This window comes from Chiloscyllium punctatum, chromosome 36, assembly GCF_047496795.1.
Source record: "Chiloscyllium punctatum isolate Juve2018m chromosome 36, sChiPun1.3, whole genome shotgun sequence".
Taxonomy (NCBI): Eukaryota; Metazoa; Chordata; class Chondrichthyes; order Orectolobiformes; family Hemiscylliidae; genus Chiloscyllium; species Chiloscyllium punctatum.
The window spans coordinates 13,381,685-13,398,841 of record NC_092774.1 but is presented as its reverse complement, the minus strand read 5'-3'; the positions used below and the strand labels follow the sequence as shown (position 1 = coordinate 13,398,841).

The 17,157-nt window shown below is 47.8% G+C and overlaps 1 pseudogene; it reads right to left on the bottom strand.

Moving 5' to 3' along the window:
- The window catches only part of LOC140460741 (uncharacterized), a 59,434-nt pseudogene extending 43,819 nt beyond the window's left edge, over nt 1-15,615 (bottom strand).
- Between the last annotated feature and the right edge of the window lie 1,542 nt (nt 15,616-17,157).

Sequence of the window (17,157 nt, the reverse complement as noted above, 5' to 3'; positions counted from 1 at the left end):
TGTAAAGATCTTATCCAAATTATAAAATGATTGTATTTTCATACAAAATAAAATTTGCAGGGTTTTATTAAATGGTTGAACGTAACTTTGCACTTAATTGCTCTGTTTGGGATTAAACATTGTGACTTTGCTAAAAGTGATCTTTCATAATATATGGTGAGTCTATTAACAAACGAATGTTGCCATTTGCTCTCAAGTTAGCTCAGATTCAATTTGAAATTCTTGAATGAGTTGAATAAGGGGTAAAAAGCAAATATTTATTGCACTTTTCTGAAATTCTCTACACTGCCATTGTAGTTGGTTAAACAAAATATGTATCTCTCTTCATAACTTTGATTTCACCACAAATCCTAGGAACCCCATCCAGGACAAACATATAAATAGAAAGTAGGAGACAACAGCTTCGCTTCACTTGGAGGTCACCACTGATGATGTTACCTAGCCAGGTAATCAAATGTCTGGATATCAAACCTACAGCTCAGCGAGCAAACCTGCACCCTAAACATTCTACTTTGCTGAAAGACTGCACAATCTGCAGGCACTGGATTAGTGGTGCTGGAAGAGCACAGCAGTTCAGGCAGCATCCAACGAGCAGCGAAATCAACGTTTCGGGCAAAAGCCCTTCAGCAGGAATAAAGGCAGTGAGCCTGATTTTGGAAACCTCTATAAAGAGAACAAAGAACCCTACAGCACAGGAACAGGCCCTTCAGCCCTCCAAGGCTATGCTGATCGAGATACTCTATCAAAACCTGCCGCCTATTTTCTAAGGATCTGTATCCCTCTGCTCCTTGCCCATTCATGTATCTGTCTAGATACATCTTAAATGACACTATCGATCCCACCCCTACTGCCTCCCCTGGCGATGCATTCGAGGCACCCACCACCTCTCTGTGTAAAGAACTTTCCATGTAGATCTCCCTCAAACCTTTCCCCTCTCACTTTGAACTCGTAACCCTGAGTAATTAAGTCTTCTCCTCTGGAAAAATAATTCTCCCTATCCACCCTGTTTACACCTCTCATGGTTTTTCGGCCTCAATCAGGAACCCCCCACCCCGCCTCGACCTCCTTATTTCCAGTGAAAATAATCCTAATCTACTCAACCTCTCCTCATAGCTAGCGCTCTCCATAACAGGCAACATCCTGGTGAACCCCCTCTGCACTCTCTCCAAACGTATCCACATCCTTTTGGAAATCTGGCAACCGGAATTGTACGCAGTATTCCAAATGCGCCAAACCAAAATCTTATATAACTTTAACATGACCTGCCAGCTCTTTTCCTCAATCCGTCCGATGATGGAACGTGTGTTGTATGCTTCCTTGACCACTCTACTGACATGCATTTGCCACCTTCAGAGAACAATAGACCTGAACACCCAGCTCTCTCTGTACATCAATTTCCCCCAGGACCTTTCCATTTACTGTATAGCTCGCTCTTGAATTGCATCTTCCAAAATGCATCACCTCACATTTGTCTGGGTTGAACTCCATCTGTCATTTCTCTTCCCAACTCTCCGGTCTATATTCTGCTGAAGCGTCTGACAGTCCCCTTCACTATCCGATTTTCCATCAATCTGAATGTCATCTGCAAACTTGCTAATGAGGCACTCGATACCTTCACCTTTCAACCTCCTGTGCTCCAGTGAAAAAAGTCCCAGCCTACCCACCAATAGGGTCGAATTCTGTCTTGGTCCCAATGTCGAGTCAGCCTGACATTTTTGATAGAAAAGCTATGCATTTAAATTACGTTCTTGAGAAAGTTACTGAAAACAGGTTCTGGGATTAACATACCAAAGAACAGAACTCCATTCTAAAAGATGGAAGATTTAATCTAAATTGTTTAATGTATCACATCTCCAGGACACTGGACTCCGTTGGCTATAAATAGTCTAATCATGACCTTATTGTCCACAACCACCTGAAGCAGCAGCTGCACTTCATAGCGCCAGAGATCCGGGTTCAATTCCCACCTCGGGCAACTGTCAGTGTGGAGTTTGCACATTCTCCCCGTGTCTGCGTGGGTTTCCTCCCACAGTCCAAAGATGTGCAGGTTAGGTGAAGTGTCCACGCTAATTTGCCTGTAGTGTTAGTAGAAGGGGTAAATGTTGGGGAATGGCTCTGGGTGGGTAGCTCTTCGAAGGGTCGGTTTGGGTTGAAGGACCTGTTTCCACACTGTAAGTAATAAAATCTAAAATAAATCTAATCACTCCGAAAGCTAGGGCTTCCAAACAAACCATGTTATGGCAGCAGCGGGAGGTGTGGATTATATTCACTAAAAACAGTTAAGCAGTTAGATAACACGTTCGAGTGGGAAGTGTGTATAACATGCTCTCACAACTTCTATACTCAATGCTATTAGCAATGAAGGAAGGCAAACCAAACGCTGCCTTCACTACTCTATCCACCTGAGACTCTAGCACTCCAAGGTCTCTTTATTCTGCAACACTCCCCTTAACTGTGTCAGTCCTGCCTGGATTGCTTGACCTAAATACAAACCTCTGATTTCTCTAAATTAAACTCCAACTGACACTCCTCGGCTCATCAGCCGATCCCATAAATTCTAATTTATAGTGAACTCTTTCCTCTCTTATTCCCTGGAAACCGAAAATCTCCATCCCACACTCACTCCCTCCATTTTCACTTTGCTTATAGCGGAAGAATGTAACTGAGAAACATATCAGCCATGATTGAATGGAATGAGCAGACCTGGTGGCCTAATTTCTGCTCCTGTGTCTTGTGGTCTCTTGCTGTCCTGGACACCGAGAGAGAGAATTGGGACCAGCATTGAACCGATCATGACTGGATATGGATCTACCTGCATCTCGGTGGATGGGCTGGGACTTTCACTGGAGCAGAGGAGGAGGAGATGTGACCTTATCAAGGTTTATAAAATCATGAGGAGAGAGATGAGGTGAACGACGGGTGTCCTTCCCCTAGGGTTGGGGTTTCAAGATTAGGGAGCAAATTTTGACGGTGACAGGAGAAAGAGATTTTAAAAAGACTTGAAGGGCACAATTGTTTTTATACAGAGTGGTTCACGTGTGGACTAAATGTCTAGAGGAAGTGGTGGATGCAGATACAGTAACGACGTTTAAAAGACATTTGGATAAGTTCATGAATAGGAAAGGATTGGAGGGATTTGGGCCAAAACACTGGCAGGTGGGACTGGTTTAGTTTGAGAACATAGTCAGCATGGACTAGTTGGACTGAAGGATCTGTTTCTGTGCGGTATGGCTCTGTAACTTGGTTCTATACTGGTCTTTAAACCATTTTCTTGCCTTCCCCATAAACATTCACATAAAAATCAGATGAACTCAGCCTTGAATGTATTCAATGACCCCCTAACTGCAAGAAGACATCCCCACTTCTGAACTCAATTCCTCTTGCTAATACACCACTTGCCTTGCTCATTGCCTGCTGCACCTGTCTGACAACTGGCACAGAAGGACACTGATGCCCCTCTGAACATCCACGCATCATTCCTGATGAAGGGCTCGTGCCCCAAACTTCGACTGTCCTACTGCTCAGATGCTGCTTGACCTACTGTGCTTTGTCAATTGTGGTCTTCTCTACATCGGGGAGACCAAGCGTAAACTTGAGAAACGGATTGCTGAGCATCACAGCCGGGTCCGCAGAGGCTGAGCGGACTTCCCAGTCTCCACCCATTTTAATGCCCCTTCCCACTCCCCTTCTGACATGACCATCTTTGGCTTCCTCCATTACCACAACAAACCAAACCACAAATTGGAGGAAAAAAACCTCATCTTCTGTCTGAGCAGTCAACAGCCCGGAGGACTCAACACCGAGTTCTCCAATTTCAAATAATCCCCCATCCCATTCCCTTCCACTCTTCCCTGCCAACTAGGTTCCTTCCTCCCATTCACCAACCAGGTCGTACCAGGTTATGGGGATAAAGCAGCAACAGGATACTGATTGAGGATGATCAGCCATTATCACAATGAATGGTGGTGCTGGCTCGAAGGGCAGAACAGCCTACTTCTGCACCTATTGTCTATTGTACCCTCTACCTGTCTCCACCTATCCCCACTTCAATACCTTGCCCCCAGCACACCCTTGTTCCACAGTTCTCCCTATACCCACCCCCAGTCCTGAACAAGGGTTACACCAGATACCTCGACTTCTCCACCTCCTGATACTGCCTGGCTTGCTCTTCCAGTCTCCTGTCTGTCTATTTTGCCAATTGAGACACAGGCCTGGACTAACTTTTCCAGAGTCTGTCCCCTCGCTGGATTCACTCCCATTCCTTTCAGTTGCTCCAAGTCAACACTTGAACCCCAGAATGAAACGTAAATGGAAAAGGGGGTGAGAAAAGAGAGTGCTGTACTCACATGTTGGACGGAGGAAAGAAGTTGCAGTCTGAGGTGAAGCTCAATCTTCATTCAGAGAGAGGAGGAGCAGGACCTTAAGAAGCTCATGCTCGAACTTCCACATTCACCAATAGGGGAGCTCCGAATGGCAGAAGGACAAGTCTCCCCCTGGTCCTCCAGTGCTCCTTATTCGTCCATCAAAAGTAGGTTTCGCAACTTTTCTGCCGACAGTGAGGAACATGCCCAATGTTTTGGTGACATTGGCAAACACGTGCCCTGCTTGTTGACACTGAGGAGTGTACACAACGTGCTCTGTAGCAATGCTGATGGTATTGACAGATTTTAAGTTTCCAAATACCTATCGGAGAACAAAAAGGGCAGAGCCATAATATCCCCCCCAATGTGGCTCGATATTTGATTGAGCAGCCAGAAAAATACAAAAGCAATGTTTTTAAGCCTTTTCCTTAATGTTGGGGTGAGACTCACAACTAGAGGGAATAGGTTTAGGGTGAGGCCACAAAGATATAAAAGGTTCCTGAAGGGGCAACGTTTCCATGTGGAGGGTGGTGCAGGTATGGAATGGGCGGGGCCGAGGCCGAGGGTGGGGATGGGCGGGGCCGGGGGCGGGGATGGGCGGGGCCGGGGGCGGGGATGGGCGGGGCCGGGGGCGGGGATGGGCGGGGCCGGGGGATCCTCACCGACACCAAGTCACAGCCACCTCGCGCTACAACTGTTCATTCACAAAAACAAACTCTCCTGTCTCACTCTGCAGCTGCGGGGTGGGGGGACACTGCCACGTTTCGAGGAGCCCTGTCTACATTGGGAAAGCTCACGGCTCAATTTAAACAGATATTCCGACATCGAACGGAACGGCATCATATCTAAAGGGGGAAATCTGCATTTTAAAGGGACATGGACATTTTAACGGGTATTTCTGCAAATAAAGAGGTTTAAATCGACAAGATTATATTTCAAAGGGATGTGAGCACAATCAAAGGGATATCTTCATATGTAAAGTGACGCAGTTATATCTAAATGAATCTACATTTCAAAGAGACATTGCCCTATTTATAAGTAGAGACAATAGGTGTGAATTCTGTCTGTGTCCCAATGTTGAGTCTTAGAAAAGCTCTGCATTTAAATTACATTCTTGAGAAGATAAGTTATAGATTCCGTTCTAGGTTAGGGAGAATTGGCCGTGCTAAATTACCCATAGTGACCAGGGATGTACAGGTTAAGGTGGCTTGGCCATGGGAAATACAGAGTCAGGGGTTGGGTTATGGGTGGGATACTGTTCAGAGGGCCAGAGTGAAATAGATGGGCTGAATGGCCCGCTTCCACCTTGTCGGAATTCGATGACCCTCCCCACAAAGGAGCATTTTATCTGCATCTATCCTGTCAAGTCCCTTTCAGAAATCTACTGGTTTCAATAGAGGTATACAGCACAGAAACAGACACTTCGGTCCAATTTGTCCATGTTGACCAGGATTCCCAATCTAAACCAGTCCCACTTGCCTGCATTTGGCCCATATCCCTCTAAACCTTTCTACTCATGTATCCATCCGAATGCTGTTTCAATGTTGTCACTGTACCTGCATCTACCACATCCTCAGCAAGTTCATTCCACATGCAAATCACCCTCTTTCAAAATGTTGCCCCTCCGGTTCCTTTTAAATCTCTCTCCTCACATTAAAAAAAGCCCCCTAGTTTTGATTTCCCCTACACTAAGCAAGAGCCATTTGCTATTCACCTTCCCTCCACTCTTCATGATTTTATCAATCTCAATGAGGTCACCCCCAACTTCCTGTGCTCCAGTGAATAAAGTCCCAGCCTCTCCTTATAACTCAAACCCTCCAGTCCTTCCAACATCCTGGTAAATCTTTACCGAACCCTCTCTGATTGTAATTGGAAGAATACTGGGCCACCAGAACTGTACTCAGTCCTCTGCAAGTGGCCTCACCAACATCCTGTACAACCTCAACATGATGTCCCATCCCCGATACTCAATGGGGTGAACAATGAATGCTATGCTGCTAAATGCCTTCTTAACTGCCCTGGCTACCTGTGATGCAACTTCCAAAGAACCATGTACCTGAACACCACCCCCCCCCGCCCCCCATGTCTGTCTGTTCTATAACATGACCCAGGGCCCTATCATTATCTGGACAAGTGCTGCCCTTCCTTGTTTTAGCAAAATGCAACCCCTTGCTTGTATTAATACCTCTCACACATATGCTCCGACACACACACACACACACACACACACACACACACACACACGTTCCTCCTCCCCTCAATACTCTCACAGGCTTATACACCATCACACTCACACTTTACCAAGCATGTACACACTCTCACGCACAAACTCACATGCACGCGCACACAATTCTTTGGGGTGAATTTGTATTGGCAGAATTATATTTGCAGATACAATCAATTTTGGTCAAAAAGCACACAATGTCCAGGCAGTCAATCCATGTAATATTTTATGAATTCCTCCTTTGCAAATAGAACCAGTCTGATTCAAGATTGGAATACTGACAGAATCAAATCTCACACCTTTAATGCATGGTCTGAGCTGAGATGTTATCTTTTTTATAAAACCTTAAGTCATCTCAAGAATGTGACTTAAAAGATGTGCTGGCAGTTACACATTAATGAACCAAAACCTGCACCCATTCTAAGAGATGAAAGGCTTAACAGCAATCTAGCCTTGTTCAATATATTCTATCAGTTGCATGATCTTTTGATATACGTTCTGTGTCTGCTCCACAGCTACCCGATAAAGGAGCAGCACTCAGAAAGCTAGTGCTTCCAAATAAACCTGTTGAACAATAACCTGGTATTGTGATTTTTTTAAACTTTATCACCCCAGTCTAATACCAACCCCTCCATATCATTTCGACTGAACACAGCCCCCACCTCCTGGTGCTGCCAGGAAACTTGACAATGCTGATGAAACAACGCAGTACCTGAAAGATGTACAATTTCTAATGATACAAGCTACTCATTCACTGCTCCATCTGATACACGACATTGGAAACTCTGCAGGAGGCTGAAAGACAGGAGCAGCTTTAAAACAAAAACCTCTCGGAGCTCAAAGCTTTCAATGAGAGTCTGAGCCCGGCGGTAAGTTCAGGTAACCTTGATTGTGACCCGACTTTGTTACAGCTTCAGATTCCCCCAGCAAAAAGGCATAGACAAAGTAGCAGCTTTTTAAACAGTTCAAGATCAAAGCCCACACACACCCCACTGTCTTTACTATTGGTCAGCACCAAGTTGTCCCTTTGTAATTGGATCCTTGGTACAGCCGTAATCCGGAGGAAGTATTGCCTCACTCAGCAATTTTAACCCATACCCTGTCTCCAAGTAAGTTTCTCCCCGCTCATTTGCCAGGAAGGGGCAGTGTAGAGTCAACCAGACTGCTGTGGGTCTGGAGTCAGGTGTAGGCCAGACCGGGTAAAGGATGCAGCTGGAACGACTGAGTGAATCCTTTCCCCCAATGGTGGTTCCCTTCCCTAACAAGGGAGAGAGGGAATCAGATGGGGGCTTTCTCCCCCGCACCACCCCCCTCCTTGAAACGGTCTCATTGTTAGATTCCGAACTCCACATTTCTGACCGAATACCGATTCTGCCATCTGTCTTGGCAGGATTCAAACCTGGGACTCCCCGGAACCGGGTTGATAGTCCAATCGATAATGGCACTCGGCCGTCACTCCTTCAATCCCCCTGCGATGGCACGTGAACTCGCTGGTGCTTCTGCAGATGGAAGGAGCAGGTGAAGCCCTTCCCGCACTGAGAGCAGGTGAACGGTCTCTCCCCGGTGTGGATCCGCTGGTGTCTCAGCAGGGAGGAGACCTGGGTAAAGGCCTTCCCACACTCGGGGCAGCTGAAGGGCCTCTCCCCCGTGTGCACTCGCTGGTGGGTCTGGAGGTTGGAGTAATTGCTGAAGGCCTTCCCGCACTCGGGGCAGCTGAAGGGCCTCTCCCCTGAGTGAACCCGTTGGTGCCTCAGCAGGTCGGAGGAATAGTTGAAGCCCTTCCCACACTCAGAGCAGCTGAACGGCCTCTCCCCCGTGTGGATTCGCCGGTGGGCCAACAGGGCAGAGAAAAACATGAAGGCCTTCCCACAATCGGGACAGCTGAAGGGCCTCTCCCCCGTGTGGTCAAGCTGGTGGGCCAGCAGGTGGGAGGAATGTCTGAAGGCCTTCCCGCAGTCGGTGCAGGGGAATGGCCTCTCCCCGGTGTGACTGCGCCGATGGGTCTCCAGGGTAGACGGGAAATGAAAGCCTTTCCCACAGTCGCCACACTTCCACCGTTTCTCCATGGGGCGGGATTCCTCAGGTTTCTCCATGGCCGAAGCTTCAGCTGCACATAAACCCTTTTCCAGCCCCTCCCTGCCGTGAATTCCTCTTCCCAGGCCGTCCAACTGTTTCAGGCTCCACACTCAGTGGGTCAGACTGACGGTGAAAACATACTCAGTCAGGAACCAAAAAGCTTTGATCCCTCTCACAGAAATCACAGTTGAAAATCGTTGCGGTCCTGGTGGACTGAGTGACTGTCAGACATCGATGTTGAAGTGAGGACCGCAAATGCTGGAGAGTCAGTCGAAAAATGTGGCACTGGAAAAGCATGGGATGTCAGACAGCATCTGAGGAGCAGGAGGGTCAATGTTTCTCATCTGTTGATTGAGAAACTTCCGCCATCAGATCTTCAAATACGCTGTAAAAATAGATTACAAAAGTCACCACTGTCAGTCCCAGGGTAGAAACTCTAAACAAGCAATTCTACTTTGTAGAATTTTCTTTTCTTTTGTTATTCCACAAAATTGAAAGCACCATCCCACTCTCTTTCTCCCCCACCCCCCACCCCCCCCCACTCTGTTCTCACTCTGCTCTAACTAATTCTCCTGGAAGTGCTGATTCAGGATCTTACAAGGGCAGAAAAAGCAAAAACGTCAAGACTGACATCTCAGAACAAGAGGGCATAGGTTTAGGGTGAGAAAGAAACAAAAGAGATCTGAGGGGCAACCTTTTCACACAGAGGGTAGGACATGTATGGAATGAGCTGCAGGAGGAAGTGGTGGAGGCTGGTACAATTGCAAGATTTAAAAGCCATCTGGACGGGTATATGAATGGGAAGGGTTTGGAGGGATATGGGCCAGATGCTGGCAGATGGGACTAGATTGGGATGGGATATCTGGTCGGCATGGATGGGTTGGACCGAAGGGTCTCTTTCCATGCTGTATATCTCTCTGACTAGTTGGACTTAAGGGTCTGTTTCTGTGCTGTTTGACTCTGGAACTGTTCTGTACTGGTCTTGAAACCATGCTCTTGCCTTCCCCCACAAACATCCACTTCTTTGTTCTTCAAAAATCAGATGAACTCAGCCTTGAATATATTCAATGACCCCCTAACTGCAGGAAGACATCCCCACTTCTGAACTCAATTCCTCTTGCTAATATACACTTGCCTTGCTGATTGTTTGCTGCACCTGTCTGACAACTGGCAGTGACTGGTGTAGGAGGACGCTGAGGCTCCTTTGTCCATCCACACATCATTCCTGGTGAAGGGCTCGTGCCCAAAAAGTCAACTGTCCTGCTCCCCCGATGCTGCCTAACCTACCGTGCTCTTCCAGTCCCACACTTTTTGACCCTGATCTCCAGCATCTGCAGTTCTCACTTTCTCGACATCCAATTACATCTCCATTTAAACAATGCACTTCCTTTCTACTTTTTTTCCCAAAATAAAGGCTATAACTTCATATTGTGGTACTGCATTTGCCATGTGTTTGCCAGGTGTGGTCTTCTCTATATCGGGGAGAGTGAGCACAAACCTGGGAAATGGTTCACTGAACATCATATCCACGTCCACAGAGCCGACCAGAGTTCCCAGTCACCACCCATTTCAATTCCCCTTCCCACCCCCTTTCTGACATGACCATCTGTGGCCTCCTCTATTGCCACAACGAATCAAACCGCAAATTGGAGGGACAACATCTCATCTTAATAGGGAAGGAAGTAAGCAATAAATAGTAGATCCCTACAGAGTGCTCAGGAACAAAGGGACCTTACTGTCCAAGTTCAGAGATCCCCAAAGGTATCAGTACAGGTAAAACGGGGGATGAGGAAGGCATAGATTTGTATTTTTCACACAGAGGGTGGTGCGTATATGCAATGAGCTGCGAGAGGAAGTGGTGGAGGCTGGCACAAATACAACTTTTAAAGAGCAGCTGGATGGGTACGTGAATGGGTAGGGTTTAGAGGAATATGGGCAGCTCGTATCATTCATTTGTAAATCCCAGAATTTCCTGAAAGACATCTTCTTGAGATAACTCAAGGTTTTATACGAAAAGGTGACAGCTCAGCTCTGACAATGCATTAAAGGTGTGAGGTCAGAGTCGGCCTGTAACACAATCTTGAGTCAGACTGGTTCTATTTCCAAAGTGGAATTTACAAAATATTACATGGATCAGCCTGCATATTGGGCATTTTTGAGAAAAATCGAATGTCTCTGCAAATACAAATTCACCCCCATGGATGTATATGTGTATATGTGTGTGAATGAGACAGAGAAAAGTCTATTTTGTGCTGTATATCCCGATGTCTACTTGATAACAGATGCTTTAATTCTGCTGGTGTAAATATTGTTGTAAATCATAGCTGGGTATGAATAGTTAGATGTTAGGGTGAGAGAGTGCCTCAAGAGGGGCACTATAAGAATCGTGGGAGAGCCCTAGTTCTGGTTTACTTCCTCATGAACAGACATTAAGCACGAGCATTTATTTATTTCTAATTTTGTTCTGTTTTTCTTGTTTGATTCCCAGCTAGGACTACACTCTGTGTCTGGATGGTTGACAGGCTGGGAGACTGTGGCTTGGGTCTTGATTGACTGAATGTTTTATTGTTCCAGAAGGTGTGGGGGGTGGGGAGGTCAAGGCTTCAGCAGAAATCCAGCAGAGCAGAGAACAGACCAATATCTTATTCTGTGGGAAACTGAAATCCGAGCTGATTGTGGCTGATATATCCATTGGCTCAGCTCTTTCTCCCTGCATTATCCCAACTACCCTTAACTCCCTGACCATGAAAACCCATCCAATTGTGTCTTGAATATACTTAATGAAGATGCCTCTACTGCTTCCTTGGGCAGAGAATTCCATAGATTGACTGTTCTCTAGGAAAAGCAGTTCGTCCTCATCTGTCCTAGGTGGCACAGTGAGTAGCACTGCTGCGTCACAGCGCCAGAGACCCAAATTCAATTCCTGCCTCGGGCAACTGTCTGTGTGGGTTTCCTCCGTGTGCTCTGGTTTTCTCCCACAGTCCAAAGATGTGCAGGTTAGGTGAATTGGCCATGCTAAATTGCCTGTAGGGTCAGGTGAATGGGTAAATGTTGGGGAGTGGGTCTGGGGAGGGTTGCTCTTCAGAGGAGAGGGGGTAGTTGGGGGTAGTGCATCCACCACGACCTCTGGACATTCATCCCATACATGAACCACTCTCTGTTTATGAAAACCTTTTCCCGAATCGGTCCACGCCGTGCATTCACTTGCAGCAACCGAAAGGAAATGGAAGTCAAAGATTGAATCCAAGAATGGGGGGGGAAAAAAAGGAAAAGGAGTTGGGAAGAGAGTGCCCTACTCACAGATGGTTGACAGAGTAAGGAGGTTGCAGTCTGGAACAAACTCAATCTTCATTCAGAGACACGGAGCAGCAGCTTCTGCATTCAGACAATAGGAAGGCTCTGATTGGCAGGAGGACCAGTCACCTTCCGGTCCTCCAGTGCTTCTGATTGGTCCACTAAAAGAAAGTCGCGAGGCATGTGCCTTGCGTGCAGTGAGGAGCATGCGCAGTCTGCTCTCTGGCGATGAGGCTGTTACTGACAGGATTGAAGTGTCTGAATGTCAAGAGAAGTTAAAAAGGGGAGATGCATCATTTTTCCCCCCCTGTAATATTTACCTTTCCTCCACGCCCCATGACTTTATAAATCGAAATAAGGTTACCCGACAACTTGTGGTTGTCGATAGGGCGACCAGAAGTGTACTCAGTACTCTACACATGGTCTCACCAATATCCTGTCCAACCTCAACGTGATGTCCCAACTCCTGCACTGAACGGTGTGAACAATGAAGGAGAGTGTGCTAAACGCCTCTTTCACCACCCTGTCTACCAATGATGCAACTTCCAAAGAACTATGTCCCCGACTTGGAGATGTCGGTGTTGGACTGGGGTGGATGAAGTTAAAATTCACACCACACCAGCTGATACTCCAACAGGCTCATTTGCAAGCATTAGCTTTTGGAGTACTGCTCCTTCATCAGGTGGTTGTGTCTTATGATCCTGTTCCACAAACACCCCATGAAGGAGCAGCGCTCCAAAAGCTTGTGTTTCCAAATAAACCAGTTGGACAATGACCTGGTGTTGAGAGATTTTTAACTTTATGTACCTGAACCCCTCCACGCGCCCCCCCCCCCCCCATGAATCTGTTCTAGAACACATTGCAGGGCCCTACCATTATCTGTACAAGTCCTGCCCTTCCTCTTTTTAGCAAAATGCAACCCCTTGCCTTTACCTGTCGCTCTCTCAGACACACACACACCCTAACACTCACCCCATCTCACAGGCTGATACTCCAACTCACACACACTTCATTTGCATATATGCACACACTCTCATGCACACACAGTCACACAAGTCTCAGGTGAATTTCCATTTGCAGAATTATATTTGCAGATATATTCAATTTTGCTCAAAAAGCACACAAACTGCATGTAATATTTTATAAATTCCTACTTTGGTTAATCGAACCAATCTGATTCAAGATTGGGATACAGACTCGAACCTCACAACTTTTATGCAGTATCGGAGCTGAGATGCCACCTATTTTTATAAAACCTTAAACCATCTCAAGAAGGTGAATTAAAACTAGTTCTGGGGTTTACTGAACTGAAACCTGCAACCCATGGTAAAAGATGAAAGACTAATCCGCAATCTAGATTTGTTCAGTATCTTATCAGTTGCATGACACCGTCAGCTTTTGCTGTAAATTCTGTGTCTTATGATTCTGCTCCACAGCTACCTGATGAAGGAGCAGCGCTCCAAAAGCCAGTGCTTCCAAATAAACCAGAAGGAAGATAACCTGGTGTTGTGTGATTTTTAACTTTCTCCACCCCAGTCCAACACTGGCACCTCCACATCGTTTCCAATGGACACAGCCCACACCTCCCAGTGCTGCCAGGAAACTGTACAATGACAATGGGATGATGTAGTACCTGCACTCCTGAAAAATTCACAATTTCTAACAATACTGGCCACTCATTCACTGCTGCAACCGATACACAACATTGGAAACATAGTACAGGAGGCTGTCAGAAATCAGCACAGGAGGTCAGGCAGCATCTGAGGGGCAGGAAAATCAATATTGCCCAAAAAATGTCGATTTTCCTGCTCCTTGGATGCTGCTTGACCTGCTGTGCGTTGCCAGCACCACTCTAAGCTCGATTCTGATCTCCAGCATCAGCAGTTCTCACTTTCACCTGTAAGAAATGAGCAGTTTTAGAACAAAATGCAATTCAAAGCTCTCAATGAGAGTCTGAGCTCGGCGTGAAGTACAGGTAATCTTTATTGTGACCCAACGTTGTTACAGCTTCAGAATCTCCCAGCAGAAAGGTGTAGAAAAAGTCGCAATGTTTTAAAAACAGCTCACAGTCAAAGTGCACACACTCCCTCCAACCCCTCACTTTCTTCATTATCGGTCACTACCCAGTTGACCCTTTGTAATTGGATCCTTGGTACAGCCTTAACCCGGAGAAAGTACTGCCTCACTCAGCATTTTCAACTCGTATCCTGTTTCCAAGTAAGTTGGATGGGCAGTGTAGAGTCGACCAGACTGCTGTGGGTCTGGAGTCACGTGTAGGCCAGACCGGGTAAAGGATGCAGCTGGGACGATTGAGTGAACCCTCTCCCACAACGATAGTTTCTTTCCCTAAAAAAGAACTGAGTGAATCAGATGGGAGTTTTCTTCCATCCCCACTCCACCGACAATGGTTTCACCGTTAGATTCTGAACTCCAGATTTCTGACTAAATTCCAATTCCCCCATCTGCTGCGGTGGGAATCGAACCCGGGAGTCCCTGGAACCGGGTTGATAGTCCAGTCAATAAATGGTACTCGGCCGTCATTCCTTCAATCGCCCTGCGATGGTACATGAACTCGCTGGTGGCTCCGCAGGTAGGAGGAGCGGGTGAAGGCCTTCCCACACTCGGGGCAGCTGAAGGGCCTCTCCCCCGTGTGGACCCGCCAGTGGGTCAGCAAGTGAGAAGAATACCTGAAGGCCTTCCCACACTCTGTGCAAGGGAACAGCCTCTTCCCAGTGTGGACCTGCTGGTGGCTTAGCAGGTTAGAAGAATTGGTGAAGGCCTTCCCGCACTCAGGGCAGCTGAAGGGCCTCTCCCCCGTGTGGACTCGCTGGTGGGTCAGCAGGTGGGAGGAATTGCTGAAGGCCTGCCCACACTCGGGGCAGCTGAAGGGCCTCTCCCCCGTGTGGACTCGCCGGTGGGTCAGCAGGTGGGAGGCCTGGGAAAAGGCCTTCCCACACTCATGGCAGCTGTAGGGCCTCTCCCCTGTGTGGACTCGCCGGTGGGTCTGGAGGTTGGAGGCCTGGGAAAAGGCCTTCCCACACTCGTGGCAGCTGTAGGGCCTTTCCCCCATGTGGACCCGCTGGTGGGTGTGGAGGTTGGTGGAATCGCTGAAGCCCTTCCCACAGACAGGGCAGGGGAATCGCCTCTCCCCAGTGTGACTGCGCCGATGAGTCTCCAGGGCAGACGGGAAACGGAAGCCTTTTTTGCAGTTGCCACACTTCCACGGTTTCTCCACGGAGCGGGATTCTTCTGGTTTCTCCATGGCCGGAGCTTCAGCCACACACAAACGTGTGCAGAGCCTATCCCCAACGTGAATTCCCCTTCCCAGGCCGTATAACTGTTTCAGGCTCCACACTCAGTGCGCTGCAACAGTGGGGTCTCTCATCCAGTCCCACTGATGCTGAAAACGTACTCAAACAGGAACCAAAAAGCTTTGCTCCTTCTCACAGAAATCACAGTCAAAAACCGTTGCGGTCCCGATGGATTGAGTGACTGTCAGACAATGACATCAAAGTGAGGACAGCAGACGCTGGAGAGTCAGAGTCAGAAAATGTGGCGCTGGAAAAGCACAGCAGGTCAGGCAGCATCCGAGGAGCAGGAGAGTCAATGTTTTGGGCATAAGGCTTTCACCTGTTGATTTTGAAACTTCTGTCTTCAGATCTTCAAATACTCTGTAAAAAGAGATTACAAAAGGCATCACTGTCAGTGCAGGGTAGAAATTCTTAACAAGGAATTCTACTTTCTGCGAAATATTCTTTTCTTTTGTTATTCCACAAAATTGAAAGCACCATCCCACTTTCTCTCCCCCTCTGTTCTCACTCCACTCTAATTCCCTGAAGGTGCTGATTCAGGATCTTAAAGGGGCAGAAAAGCAGAAACGTCAAGACTGACACCTCTCTGCATTTTGGATAACCCCACAACACTGGGATACAGTTGACAGTGAGCAGGTCTGTTTCTGAGAAGCAAACGTAAGTGTGCCAATTCATGGGGTAACCTGCAATGCAGCTACTTGTGGAACAAAATGGTTAACGTCCCCAGGAAGGTGGAAGCAAAATGAGACATCAAGGCATTAACACCGACACACTTCAGTCAAACTCTTCTGCTCCCAGTCAGGGCAGAACATCTTTGAAAGCTGCTCTGAAAGTCCAGTCTTCACAACCACACTTCTGCTTTCACCAAAGACAATTAGACTCATACAGCACGGAAGAAGACCCTTTAGCCCAACTTGTCCGAGCTGACCAGATATCCGAAATTAATCTAGCCACATTTGCCATCACTTGGCAATAGATCCACACACATCATCTATTGCATCCGCTGCAGCCGATGTGGCCTCCTCTATATTGCGGAGACAGGCCGCCTACTTGCGGAACGTTTCAGAGAACACCTCTGGGACACCCGCACCAACCAACCCAACCACCCCGTAGCCCAACACTTCAACTCCCCCTCCCACTCCACCAAGGACATGCAGGTCCTTGGACTCCTCCATCGCCAGACCATGGCAACACGACGGTTGGAGGAAGAGCGCCTCATCTTCCACCTGGGAACCCTCCAACCACAAGGGATGAACTCAGATTTCTCCAGTTTCCTCATTTCCCCTCCCCCCACCTTGCCTCAGTCAAATCCCTCGAACTCAGCACCGCCTTCCTAACCTGCAATCTTCTTCCTGACCTCTCTGCCCCCACCCCACTCCGGCCTATCACCCTCACCTTGACCTCCCTCCACCTATCGCATTCCCAACGCCCCTCCCCCAAGTCCCTCCTCCCTACCTTTTATCTTAGCCTGCTGGACACACTTTCCTCATTCCTGAAGAAGGTCTTGTGCCCGAAACGTCGATTCTCCTGCTCCTTGGATGCTGCCTGACCTGCTGCGCTTTTCCAGCAACACATTTTCAGCTCTGATCTCCAGCATCTGCAGTCCTCACTTTCTCCACCAATTAAGACACATACCTGAGTTTGCAGAATCTGCTCCCTCCCTGGATTCACTCCAGCTGCTACAAGTGAACAGATTTCCACCCCTCCCCTCTCTCGCCTCCCCAGGATGAACAGTTGTCCAGAGGGAGGGAGTTTCACTCTGAACCTGACAGGGCCACTTCCGCGCATTGTGACGCCATCGATGGGTCGGGGGTGGGGGAGGGTATGGGAGACTGGGCGAGAGAAAGGGGCGGGATGGGATGTGGGGGCTCGGCCAGCAGCGGGACCCCGC